Source organism: Peromyscus leucopus, chromosome 9, assembly GCF_004664715.2.
Source record: "Peromyscus leucopus breed LL Stock chromosome 9, UCI_PerLeu_2.1, whole genome shotgun sequence".
Lineage (NCBI taxonomy): Eukaryota > Metazoa > Chordata > Mammalia > Rodentia > Cricetidae > Peromyscus > Peromyscus leucopus.
This window is the reverse complement of record NC_051070.1, coordinates 86,489,199-86,503,558: the sequence shown is the minus strand read 5'-3', so window position 1 is coordinate 86,503,558 and position 14,360 is coordinate 86,489,199. Positions and strand designations below refer to the sequence as shown.

Genomic DNA, 14,360 nt, shown 5'->3' with positions numbered 1-14,360 from the left:
AAATAAAAAATGCCTCAGATTTTCCTTCCCTCACTATACTGTTGTTACACTAAGACTTCAAAAGTTCAGAGTTTTAACATTTATCAAAGGTGTTCTGATAAGCTGTTAACCTAGCTCTAGTAAGCACTGACTACTATTATCATAGTCACAAGCTCAAGATTTTAAATTTCCTTTAGTTGTCTTCTAAGTATAAACTTAAAGTGCTTCTCACTGTGCTAAAAACATCTGTCTAATCTATACACACCCACTCTTCTGGACAGAGGAAAGAATGTTCATGCTTTAACCCAGAATCATTTTGGGTCCTGAGTTTCTACTATAACTCAGACGTATGAGTCTACTGCCTTTTATACAATGTAGATTTCAGTACAGATTACAAACAATGGTAATGATAACACATCTATAACTTATCTCTTTTTCTTCTTGTAAACTTAAAAAGTTCTTGTCAGCTTCAGGGAACTGACTTGGATCCACTCCTCACAGGTCAAATGGACTCCAGATAAATATTGTCAATTAACAGACTATTTCCCTACCTGCCTGTTCCAGAGAGTGGGATTTCTTCCCTGGTCTTGGGACTCCCCTCCCATAACTACCAGGATCATTGACCTAATAGTTTTAAATGTACACCGAAGAAAAAAGGTTCCCCCTAAACTCTTTAACTTTACCTAATATATATCTGCTCCACCATATTTCCAGTTAAAGACTTCAAACTGCTCCAACTGTTACTTGCACTTTCCTAGACCCAAAAGGTCCTGCAGAGCCTGGACAACAAGTGAAACATGCCCTTTCCAGACTTAGCCAACATTCCAGCTTTTTGGGTCCCCAACAACAATGACCCAAAGTCAACAAGAAGTACTTAGACACAATTATATCACCCCTTATCATTTATTTATTATCAACGAAATGCTGGGATGTTAAGTTTCAAACCCAGGACAAACAGCTGAGGTGCCTATCTCACATATCAAAACTAATTTTGGCAGCCAGGCTCTCCCAGCATCCTCCTCAGTCCCTATGTGTTCAAGGGTATGGCCTACATACCTTACCCTCCACCCTGAACTCTCCAGCCTAGGGACTGGGCTGCCCTTCCCCCAGAGGTTCTTCCCTATATATCCAGTCATTTTGGTTACCTGCCATTTTTGTATCTTTGGCCTCCTGGTTGCTGCACCTGGTTCTCCTCTCTCCCCTCTCTCTCTGCCTTTCCTTCTCCCAATATAGCCCAGCTCAATCTGGTCATGTCAACTTTGGACTCTCCCAGATGTCCCTGCCTCTGGCTATGTTCTCCCAATTATCTATAATATAATTTCTCTTCCACAAAAAATATCCACACATCTCAAAGACAGAATATCAAGGAACTGGTGTGAGTAATAGTATGGAGGAACCGTCTTGATATGGAGAAGTGCCAACAAATTATTAGGATTTTAAAACTGGTTATACTTTATATGATGCCTTTCATAAAATTTTCAAAAAACATGTGAAGAATACTGAAGTTGTTTATTTATAACCACAATATTTCTTGGGTGTACCCTATAATGCTAGACACTGGGGAAATAACAGGAAATAATAGTTTTCAGTCCCATACTACTTAGATTCTAGGGACAAGATGTAGAAAGCAAACAGATGCAGGTGTGTATGAAGTCTGATGTGACATGGGGTATGCAATGGGGAAAAACAGCAAGGTAGGAAAACAGGTGCTGCTAGGAGAAACCCCATTGTTAAAGAGAAGACCTCTTTCTGTGCTCACTTCGGCAGCACATATACTAAAATTGGAACGATACAAAGAAGATTAGCATGACCCCTGTGCAAGGATGACACACAAATTCGTGAAGTGTTCCATATTTTTAAACAACAAAATGTACAGAATAAAGAAAGAATATTAAGAGCAGCAAAGAAAAAAGGCCAAGTGACCTACAAAGGTAAACCCATCAGAATAACACCCAATTTCTCAATGGAGACTTTGAAAGCCAGAAGGACCTGGACAGATGTAATGCAGACACTAAGAGACCATGGATATCAGCCTAGACTAATATACCCAGCAAAACTTTCAATCATCATAGACAGAAGGAACAAGACATTCGAAGACAAAGCCAGATTTAAACACTACCTATCCACAAACCCAGCCCTACAGAAAGCACTAGAAGGAAAATTCCAACTGAAGGAGGTCAGATACACACTCGAAAACACAGGCAATAGATAAAGCCACAGCAGTAAACCCCAAAGAAGAGAAGTACACACACACTACCACCAAAAATAACAGGGATGAACAATCACTGGTCGTTAATATCCCTTAATATCAACAGACTTAATTCACCTATAAAAAGACATAGGCTTACAGAATGGATACAAAAGCAGGGCCCATCTTTCTGCTGCATACAGGAAACACATCTCAAATTCAAAGACAGACACTACCTAAGAATAAAAGGCTGGGAAAAGACTTTCCAATCAAATGGTCTTAAGAAACAAGCGGGTGTAGCCATCCTGATATCCAACAAAATAGACTTCAAACTAAAATCAATCAAAAGAGATCAAGAAGGGCATTACATACACATCACAGGAAAGATCCACCAAGATGAAGTTTCAATTCTGTACATTTATACCCCAAACACAAGGGCACCCACATATGTAAAAGAAACATTACTAAAGCTTAAACCACATATAAAACCCCACACATTAATAGTGGGAGATCTCAACACCCCACTTTCACCACTGGACAGATCTCCCAAATCGAAACTTAACAGAGAAATAAAGGACTTAACTGATGTCATGACCCAATTGGACCTAGTAGATATCTACAGAAGATTCCATCCTAACTAGAAAAATATACCTTCTTCTCAGCACCCCATGAAACTTTCTCTAAAATTGACCACATACTTGGCCACAAAGCAAATCTCAACAGATACAAAACAATTGGAATAACCTCCTGTGTTCTATCAGACCACCATGGTTTAAAGTTAGATTTCAACAACAACAAAAACTACAGAAAACCTACAATCTCATGGAAACTGAATATTGCTCAACCGAATCACCAATGGGTTAAGGAAGAAATAAAGAAAGAAATTAAAGACTTCCTAGAGATCAATGAAAATGAAGACACCACATACCCAAACTTATGGGACACTATGAAAGCAGTGCTAAGACAGAAATTCATAACACTAAATGCCCACATAAAGAAGTTGGAGAAATCTCACACTAGTGACTTAACAGCACACCTGAAAGCTCTAGAACAAGAAGAAGCAAAGTCTCTCAGGAAGAATAGATGCCAGGAAATTATCAAAGTGGGAGGTGAAATTAATAAATTTGAAACTAAGAGAATAATACAAAAAATTAATGAAACAAAGAGTTGGTTCTTTGAGAAAATCAACAAGATAGACAAGCCCTTATCCAAACTAACCAAAAGACAGAGAGAGAGAATCCAAATCAACAAAATCAGAAATGAAAAGGGGGACATAACAACAGACATTGAGGAAATCCAGAGAATTATCAGGTCATATTTCAAAAACTTCTACTCCACAAAACTGGAAAACCTAAAAGAAATGGACATTTTTCTGGATAGGTACCACATACCTAAGTTAAATCAAGACCAGATAAACTATTTAAATAGTCCAATAACCCCTAAGGAAATAGAAACAGTCATTAAAAGTCTCCCAACCAAAAAAAAGCACAGGACCTGATGGTTTCAGTGCAGAATTCTACCAGATCTTCAAAGAAGAGTTAATACCAATACTCTCTAAATTGTTCCACATAATAGAAACAGAAGGAACATTATCAAACTCCTTCTATGAGGCTACAATTAACCTGATTCCTAAACCAAACAAAGATACAACAAAGAAAGAGAACTACAGACCGATCCCCCTCATGAACATTGATGCAAAAATACTCAATAAAATACTGGCAAACAGACTCCAAGAACACATCAGAACAATTAACCACCATGATCAAGTAGGCTTCATCCCAGGGATGCAAGGGTGGTTCAACATACGAAAGTCCATCAATGTAATACACCCTATAAACAAACTCAAAGAAAAAAACCACATGATCATCTCACTAGATGCAGAAAAGGCATTTGACAAAATCCAACACCCCTTCATGATAAAAGTCTTGGAGCGATCAGGAATACAGAGAACATACCTAAACATAATAAAGGCAATTTACAGCAAGCCAACAGCCAACATCAAATTAAGTGGAGAGAAATTCAAAGCAATTCCACTAAAATCAGGAACAAGGTAAGGCTGTCCACTCTCCCCATACTTATTCAATATAGTACTTGAAGTTCTAGCCAGAGCAATAAGACAACATAAGGAGATTAAGGGGATACAAATTGGAAAGGAAGAATTCAAGCTTTCCCTATTTGCAGATGACATGATTGTATACTTGAGTGACCCCAAAGATTCCACCCAGGAACTGAAAAAGCTTATAAACACCTTCAGCAACATAGCAGGATACAATATCAATTCAAAAAAATCAGTAGCCCTGCTATATACAATGGACAAAGAAGCTGAGAAGGCAATTAGAGATACATCACCCTTTACAATAGCCACAAATGACATAAAATACCTTGAGGTAACACTAACCAAGTAAGTGAAGGACCTATATGACAAGAACTTTAAGTACCTGAAAAAAGAAATTGAAGATGTCAGAAAATGGAAAGATCTCCCATGCTCATGGATAGGCAGGGTTAACATAGTAAAAATGGCAATCTTACCAAAAGCAATCTACAGATTCAATGCAATCCCCATCAAAATACCAACACAATTCTTCACAGACCTGGAAAGAATAATACTCAACTTCATATGGAAAAACAAAAAACCCAGGATAGCCAAAAGAATCCTGTACAATAAAACAACCTCTGGAGGCATCATGATCCCTGACTTCAAGCTCTACTATAGAGCTACAGTAATAAAAACAGCTTGGTATTGGCATAAAAACCGACATGTGGACCAATGGAATCGAATTGAAGACCCTGACATTAACCCACACACCTATTTTTGACAAAGAAGCCAAAAGTGTACAATGGAAAAAAGAAAGCATCTTCAACAAATGGTGCTGGCATAACTGGATATCAAAGTGTAGAAGGCTGCAAATAGATCCATATCTGTCACCATGCACAAAACTTAAGTCCAAGTGGATCAAGGACCTCAACATAAATCCAGCTACTCTGAACCTGCTAGAAGAGAAAGTAGGAAGGAGTCTTGAATGCATTGGCATAGGAGATCACTTCCTAAATATAGCACCAGTAGCACAGACACTGAGAGAAACAATCAATCAATGGGACCTCTTGAAACTGAGAAGCTTTTGTAGAGCAAAGGAAATGGTCAACAAGGCAAAGCGACAGCCTACAGAATGGGAAAAGATCTTCACCAACCCCACATCTGACAGAGGACTGATATCCAGAATATATAAGGAACTCAAGAAATTAGACATTAAAACGACCATCATTCCAATTGAGAAATGGGCTTTAGAACTAAACAGAGAATTCTCAACAGAGGAAACTCAAATGGCTGAAAGACATTTAAGGAATTGCTCAACATCCCTAATCATCAGGAAAATGCAAATCAAAACAACTCTGAGATACCTTATGCCTGTCAGAATGGCTAAGATCAAAAACACTGAAGACACTTTATGCTGGAGAGGATGTGGAACTAGGGGAACTCTCCTCCACTGCTGGTGGGAATGCAAGCTTGTACAACCACTTTGGAAATCAATATGGCGCTTTCTTAGAAAATTGGGAATCAATCTCCCCCAAGATCCAGCTATACCACTCCTGGGCATATACCCAAGAAATGCTCAATCATACCACAAGAGCACTTGCTCAGCTATGTTCATATCAGCATTGTTTGTAATAGCCAAAACCTGGAAACAACCTAGATGCCCTTCAACTGAAGAATGGATAAATAAATTGTGGCACATATACACAATGGAATACCATTCAGCAGAGAAAAACAATGACATCATGAGGTTTGCATGTAAATGGATGGATCTAGAAAAAATCATCCTGAGTGAGATAACCCAGACTCAGAAAGACAAATATGGTATGTACTCACTCATAGGAGGATGCTAGATGTGGAACAAGGATGACTGGACTGCTACTCACATCACCAGTGAGGCTACCTGGATAACAGGACCCTAAGAAAGACATGGAGAAATGGATGAGATCTACATGAACAGCCTGGACATGAGTGGGAGCAATGAAGGGCGAGGGTCAAGGGAAAGAAAGTGGGAGATCCCAGCTGGATCAAAAACAGAGAGGGAGAACAAGGAATAGGAGACCATGGTAAATGAAGACCACATAAGAAAAGGAAGAAACAAAGTGCAAAAGAGGCCCACAGAAATCCACAAAGATACCCCCACAAAAGACTGCGGGCAATGGTCGAGAGACAGCCGGGACTGACCTACTCTGGTGATGGGATGGCCAAACACCCTAATATTTGAGCCAGAAACCCTATCCAAGGACTGAGGAATCTAGATGCAGACATCCACGGCTAGGCCCCTGGTGGAGCGCTGGGAGTCTAATTAGTGAGAAAGAGGAGGGTTTATATGAGCGAGAATTGTTGAAACCAAGGTTGGATAAAGCACAGGGACAAATAGCCAAACGAATGGAAACACATGAACTATGAACCAAAGGCTGAGGGGCCCCCAACTGGATCAGGCCCTCTGAATACGTGAGACAGTCGATTGGCTTGATCTGTTTGGGAGGCATCTAGGCAGTGGTACCAGGTCCTGGGCTTGTTGCATGAGTTAGCTGTTTGAAACCTGGGACTTATGCAGGGATGCTTGGCTCAATCTGGGAGGAGGGGACTGGACCTGCCTGGACTGAGTCTATCAGGTCGATCCCAGTCCTCGGGGGAGACCTTGATCTGGAGGTGGTGGGAATGGGGGGTGGGCTGGGGTGAAGAGGAGGGGGGCAGGAAGGGAGAGAACAAAGGAATCTGTGACTATTATGTAGAACTGAATAGTATTGTAAAATAAAAAAAGTAAAATAAAATAAAAAAGAAGACCTCTTTCAAAAGAACTGAGAGCAGGTTAGACTAGTATGGAGAAGCTGTATGCTTAGAGGTGCTGGGAACAGCAAATGGCAAAGGTTTTGATGAACAGGAAAGTAGCCAGTGTATTTAAGAGGCCAGACTGATGAGAACACAGAGGAAGAGGAAGCAACAGATGAGTTGAGATCAAAATGAGGCAGTGAGTAGCCACCACCACTGACATGATCATCACAAGTCATGTACACCGTTATATAATCTCAGAGGGTTTTTAGGAGTGAGGTTGGCAGCTACTTGGACAAATATGACATGAAAATGTTTATATTCAGAGTCAGGCTGTCTCCTTTGTGGAGGATGTGCTGGAAAGTAGATGGTTCTCTTAGGCAATCTCAGCCTGGAGGCTGAGAGTCTAAGATCAAGGTGTTTGGAAATTTAGTATCTGAAAGGTTTGCTTTCTCATGGATACATACTTCTTACTTCAACCTACAGGGCAGAGGGTCAGAGGGACCAGAGCTTTCTCTTGAACCTCTTTTTTTTTTTTTTCCTAGACAAGATCTCATGTACATCACCCTCTAATTCAGGCTGGCCTAAACTCTTCTGTAGCCAAGGATGACTTTAAACTCCTGAGTATCCTGCCTTTACCTCCAAATACTGGGATTATGTACACATACTACTATGCCTGGCTCTCAGATCTCTTTCAGAAAAGTACTTATTCTACTTACAGGGCTCTGCTATTATGACATAACTACCTCCAAAATATCTCCTAATCAAATCACCTTGGAGGTTAGAATTTCACCTGTGAATTTCAGAGATTCACAAATATTCTGATTAAGCAGGCACAAAAGCAGAACAACCAAGGATTTGATACAGTCACCCCAGGTAGCAATAATTCCCTGGACCAGGACAGCAGCTATCTACAGGCCAAAGAAGGTCAGATTCCAGGCATATTGTGAAGATAGAGCTGCTGTGGTTTGCTAGAGGATATAGGGTGTACAGAGAAGTCAGGACGTGCCTAGGATGTGAGGGTGAGCAGATATTGGGACCAGGATCTAATGGTGAAGAAGGAGCCCCAGTGAGGCAGGACTGAAGAGAGGATGAAACCTGAGGACCTGCACAACCCATCAATGCAGACAACTCTTCCGATGACTGTCATTAGAAAAAAAGGGAAAAGTGAGGTGGTGTAATAGATGTAAATTCAAATGTCACCCAGAGTTGGCTGAAGCTGGCAGAATATTAACTTATACTTCTGTGGTATTTTGACTAAGAAACAACCCCATCATCTTGGGCATTTGAGCACTTGGTCCCAGGTGTTGCTACTGTCTGGGGGAGGTTGAGTAGTTCAGCTTTTCTTGAGGAAGTCAGAGAGAAATCTGTGCAGTTAGAAGCCTCATGACACTTCCATTTCACCTGCTGATTCATGCTCATAGTCAAGATATGAGCTCTCAGCTTCCTGGTCCAGCTGCCATGCCTCCCCACCATGGACTTTTATTACTTGAACTTAGCCCAACTAAGCACTTCTTCCTCTGAGTTGCTTTAGGTCATGATATCTTATCACAGCAACAGAAAAGAAACTAATAAATGCCCCTGCCCCCTCTCTATCCCATGCTGGAGAAAATACTAAATCTTTAAAATTATGATTTCTTGACTTAAAGAAGACTGTTTTATGAATATACCCAAGAAATATTCATACACACACACACACACACACACACACACACACACACACACACACACAGATACAGAAAGACAAAGAGACAGAGACACAGGGAGTGGAAAAAAGTGGCAAATATTACATTAAAAATTAAAGGAAAAAATTAGAAATATCCCAATCAGATTCATGGTGTAGCCATCTTTGAGTTAGGAAAAAAAAGAATTTCAAATTTATTTACACATGGTGTTCAAAAAAATCAAAAAAGCCACTATGAAGACATATTGTAATAGTCATGTCCAATGTCCAGAACACTGTCTTCACATCATCAGTTATCATATGCTTAAAAAAATTGTGTCTACTGTTTCCCAATTACACTCTCATCTCATTCCAGTTACCCTTTCAGGCTGGACAAAATCTTGACTTATGCCAAAGAAAAGAATTTCAGGAGAAAAAAATAAAGAATCTCAGAAGTCAAGTTGAAGCTAAGTTGCAATATATTAAAAGGAAAGTATAAACTCAAAGATTCAGAGTACCAGCATTAAGAAAAGTATGTATTCTAGTGCCTTAAAAACAGCTGAGCCAGGTGGTGGTGGCGCACACCTTTAATCCCAGCACTCGGGAGGCAGAGCCAGGCAGATCTCTGTGAGTTCGAGACCAGCCTGGGCTACCAAGTGAGTCCCAGGAAAGGGGCAAAGCTACACAGAGAAACCCTGTCTCGAAAAAAAAATTAAAAAAAAAAAACAAAAAAAAAAAAACAGCTGTGCAAACTATTGATCGGAGTCTGGAACGCCAATAAAAAAAAAAAAGCTATACACAGGGCTGGACAGATGGTTTAGTGATTAAGAATGCTTGCTACTGCTCTAAAAGAATCTGAGTTCAGTTCCCAGCACTCAAGTTGCCTTTTCTGACCTCCTCAGGCACTGGCAAACATGTGGCATACACTGATACACACACACACACACACACACACACAGAGAGAGAGAGAGAGAGAGAGAGAGAGAGAGAGAGAGAGAGAGAGATAACAGTCAAAAATAAATATTTTTTAAAAAGACTCAGAAAAAAAGTTTGATGACTAGATTTAAAAAAACTGTATAATTTTATAGATTTTGAAGTAATATGGTTCAGTGGATATACTTTACCATGAGACTCAGAGATTAAGCGAAGTTTAAAAACTAAGTTTTAGCTCGGCTTTATTTTTCTTATTGTAAAGAACTTCCTTCCAGAAGTCAGCTTATAAGGTGGTTAATGAGGTTCATTGTTCAGGTTGAAGGACAAGAGAGTATGCCTACAAGACTCAATTCAAAGATTGCAGGGTGTAAGACAGACTTACAGACTTTTGGCATGGTTGTTAGCTGTTACTCTTGTTTGAGATATTTCAGAAAAGGGAGCACTATCTCCAATGAATACAGTCCTCACAGAAGTTTGTTTGTTTTTTTGTTTGTTTGTTTGTTTTTTGTTTTTGTTTCAAATTCTCAACTTTGAGCCAGTGGGAAACACAAACCAGATCCCAAATGCTTCCCATGTTTTCTTAATCCTCCCTGACTTCCTTGCTTTGCTGCCATTAAAACAGTCCACTAAACTTAAATTCAAAATCAGCTTTATGACATTTTTATTTGCTCATCCATCATTTTCCAAATATCAATTATGTACTCATTATACATAAACAAGATCTTGCAGAATGAACAACTTCTGATTTCTTGTTAACCCTCAAGAGTAGATCAATGAAACAAAACAGAAGACCTGAACTTGAGTGAGCATAATTACAACCACCTGAATTTGACAAGGTTGCCAAAAAAGCACATATTAGGGGAAAAGCAGCATCTTCAAAAAAATGGTGCTGGAAAATGCTGCATGTCTAGATATATAAGAATGAAAATTAGACCCATATCTATCACACTTCACAAAAATTAACTCCAAATGGATTGAAGACCTCCATGTGAAACTTGAAATTCTGAATCATCTAAAAGAAAACATAAGCAGTAATATACAATATACAGGTGTAGAAAGGACTTTCTGAATAAGATTTCACCTTTAAAATCAGGATTAGAGCAGCACTTCTCAAATCAATTTGCTAAGAAATTATAATTTGCAAGAATAAACACATATACATATGCACACACACCTAGATTATGGATCACCTTGCTGATCAAGTGCCATCATAGAAGTTTAGATCTGTATTGGGACTGGATACATTGCTTCATTCTCTTAAGCAAGTTAGAAATGAAGTATGTGTATGTGACAATAGTTACTATCTTAAAAGAGATCTTAAACTTGAGAGGGAGTGGGAAGACCCAACAGAGGAGCTGAAGGGGGAAAGGGAAGGGTGGAGATGATATAAATACAATACTTACATATGAAATTCTAATTTTTTTAATAAAATTAAGAAACACTGGAATCTTATAAAGAGTAGTGAATTTTCCCATCCTTCAGGGAAGCTCCTTAGGACAGACACAGGATATTCTAGAGATAGGTGAAACATTTCATCTTATAAGGAAAGACTGTTAAATTCAAGAAGCAAACAAAGTAAAGAATTCAGGAAGTCCCTGAAACTTACCATATACACTGGGCCTCTTACTCTTTAAGCATATAAATGAAGTAAGAACTGCTGAGAAATGTTCTTAGACAAGCCAAGCTGCCTAGAAGACTCTCAGAGAAGCCAAGATGCAAGAATCAGACATCAGTTGAGCTGCAGAAGAGGTACAGACCAACTGACTGGAAGAGACACTCCAACTTGTTGAGCTGTGTGCCAATTGTACATCAAGCTCCAGGTTTCACAAGCCATCATCCATGCTGGGGTAAGGTTTATAGCTCCCTTTGAGTCCCTTTATTCTCCTGTAAGTAACCCCTCACCCACACTCCGGTAAACTCCAGTAAACTCAATAAACAGTTCATCAAGTCGGACTTTATGGTATTTTTACTTTGGTCTGTCATCAGTTCTTTATCTAGGGTAAGTTTGTTTACATTTTCTCAGAAAGTGTCACATCTTCCTAAATGTTTGTTTCTGCTCTTCTCTAAAAACATTTAACACAAATGGTCTTCTTATAGTCCCAGTTCAATTAAAAATTAAAGCTAGTTTTGGAGTTAGAGAATGGCTCTCTCCTTCTTTAAACCAAAGAATGTTGTTAAAAGGAAAAATGCAAACTCCCTGTATCATGCCAGAAGAAAGAGCCATCTTCTGATATAGGACAGGAGAAAACAAAACAAAACAAAAAATTAAGGGACTATTCTATTACTACTAATCTCAATTCTTTGATTCTATTCTGATTCTTTAAACTTTTCTTAAAGTATGAATTTTATATCAAAATCTACAAGATTATATATATATCAAACTTTGTTAAGATATTAATGGTCATATAGAGTACTAACTAACTCTAGGAAAAAGGCTTCAATTAGCTGCCTATACATGTCTTTGTGTTTGAGTCTCTATCAGTTTTCTGCAGGAAATTATGGCCAGGTCTAACATCAAATTTGAAGTCTCCAGGAAGAAGATGGGGCCCCACAACAACAACAACAATTCCATGTGGGTAATAATAATATCACTAAGCTGACAAACATCATCTACAGATCAGCTTTGGACTACAAACTGCTCAGAGCAGTTTTGAGATGGCTAGCTGAGATGATCCAGTTTCAAAGACTACTTGAACAAGGATTTGAGATTGATATAGATATATAGGATATAGATATGATAGGATAAAAGGGTAGATTGTTGAAACTATTTTTAAAGAGCAACTTGTTGAAAAATGTTTTACATTGCTATGGATTTTAGTTTATTGATACAAGTTTAAACTTATTTTTGTTATACTGTATGTATATTTCTATTCTTGTTTGAGGTATTATGTTTATGTAACTTATTTAGATTGTAATTAAAAAATACAAATTAATAATTAGTCTTCTATGATAGTCATACTTGTAGCCATGTTAATTAAGTTATCTAGGTATGCATAGATATATTTCAGATAGACAGGTAATCTTCAAACACTTCAAAGACCTCAGAAGGATATAATATTACCTGAGAAAAGGGAGAATGGTGCAAGCAAACTTTTGGAAGTCTTGTAGGGTAGACAGAGACAAGTGCTGTGGGATGTTCTGTATGGCAAATGTGTTGCTCTGATTGGTTAATAAATCAAACACTGATTGTGCAGTAGCCAGGCAGGAAGTATAGGCGGGACTAACAGAGAGGAGAATTGAGGGAAGAGGAAGGCAGGGAGATAGACTGTAGCCACTACCAGGACAGGGAAGATGTAAGGTACTAGTAAGCTACAAGCCATATGGCAAAGTGTAGATTAATAGTAATGGGCTGAATATAAGAGTAAGAGCTAGACAATGCAGTTTAAATAATATAAGCCTCTGTATATTTATTTTATAAGTGGGCTAAGGGAGTGCTGGGGCTTGGCGGGCCTTGGAGAGAAAACTCTCAAGCTAAATGAGATAAGTCCTGAACTTTGGCATTATGCACAGACTGGACAACAAAGGATATAGCTACCTTTCCTAGAATTTGACAATTAATCCAAATTTTTTCTTTTCAGAATAAATATGCCTTTACCCATAACCAGCAGGAAGCAATTTTAAGAACACAAAGCCCACATTTCCAAAGAGGTGGTGTGAGGTGGTTGGTTTTGGTCTTTTAATGGGTTTTGGATCTGGGATAATTTTCATTGTTTAGGAAGGTCGGTTACAAGTTGTTGTTAAGGGTTAAGAAAAGGGCTAAGCAAAGGAGATTAGATTTATGGTTCTTGTTAAAAAAAAGATATATATAAATGATAGAATAGAGGGTAGATTACTGATCTACTCTGAAAAGTAAAGAGAAGATACAGATACAATATATAGATAAAAAGATAGATTATTAAATCTACTTTTAAAAGACAATTACTAGTTTTAAATACATTGGATTGGATTTTTTTTCACTGGCAACTTAGGATGCAAAGCATTTTATTTTTAAACTTCTAAAGTTTGAACACAAGAGAGCCTAGTTTAGATGAGTTTCCAAGCTGAATGCACTTACATGGAGACCAGTTTCTGGCTGACAAACAGTTCCTAACACCCTAGGTGGGTGCCTATGTTCTGATCTGTGAGTATGAGCTGACCAGCATCTGCTGGTAACATCCCTTTTTTTCCTTGATAAGGGCTTAACAAACATTAGGCATTGTTTTAGTCTTACACAGCCAGTGCTGTTCCAAATGTCTCCTAGGATGCATACACCATGTACAGAAAGACATCTTCATCCTTCTCACTCTCGTGCACTTCAGAAATGGGTGTGGACACACTCACCATGCTGTGCCTGTTCACTAAGAGGAAGAAAGCTTGATTGGCATTAAGCTGTAAGTGCCTTCTAATTATCTTGATGAGCTCGCTCATGTTCACATGATCAGGTACAAGGAACTTGGTTTTGTCCAGGATGGGCAGTTGCTTCTCACCCTTGTATCTCTCTATTATCACCGGGACCTTGGTGGGGTGCTGCTCCCATATGAGCCGGACATCTTCCACTCTTTGTTAGAAGCTGTGGTGCTGCTTGAAGGTCTTCTCAGACCGCATGGTGTGGGAGTCCTGGGTCGGAGACTCTAGCTCCCGCGATGGCAACTTCCCTTGTGGATTGGATTTTTGTATATTGTATACAAATTATATATATTGAGGTTGATATTGTTAGAAAATGCCATACATATATTTCTAATCTTGTTCAAGATATTGTACTTATACCTTTCATTTAACAATATAATGTAATTTGCTAATCCTTGAATGTT

At 38.7% G+C, this 14,360-nt stretch overlaps 1 non-coding gene and 1 pseudogene across 1 annotated transcript; one reads left to right on the top strand and one right to left on the bottom strand.

The window, feature by feature from the left end:
- The first annotated feature begins 1,730 nt into the window (after nucleotides 1-1,730).
- On the top strand, nucleotides 1,731-1,837 carry LOC114680739. The gene has a single exon (XR_003732810.1). It is a non-coding gene; the product is annotated as a U6 spliceosomal RNA (small nuclear RNA).
- Nucleotides 1,838-13,527: 11,690 nt separating this feature from the next.
- LOC114680735 lies at nucleotides 13,528-14,154 on the bottom strand (annotated as a pseudogene).
- Between the last annotated feature and the right edge of the window lie 206 nt (nucleotides 14,155-14,360).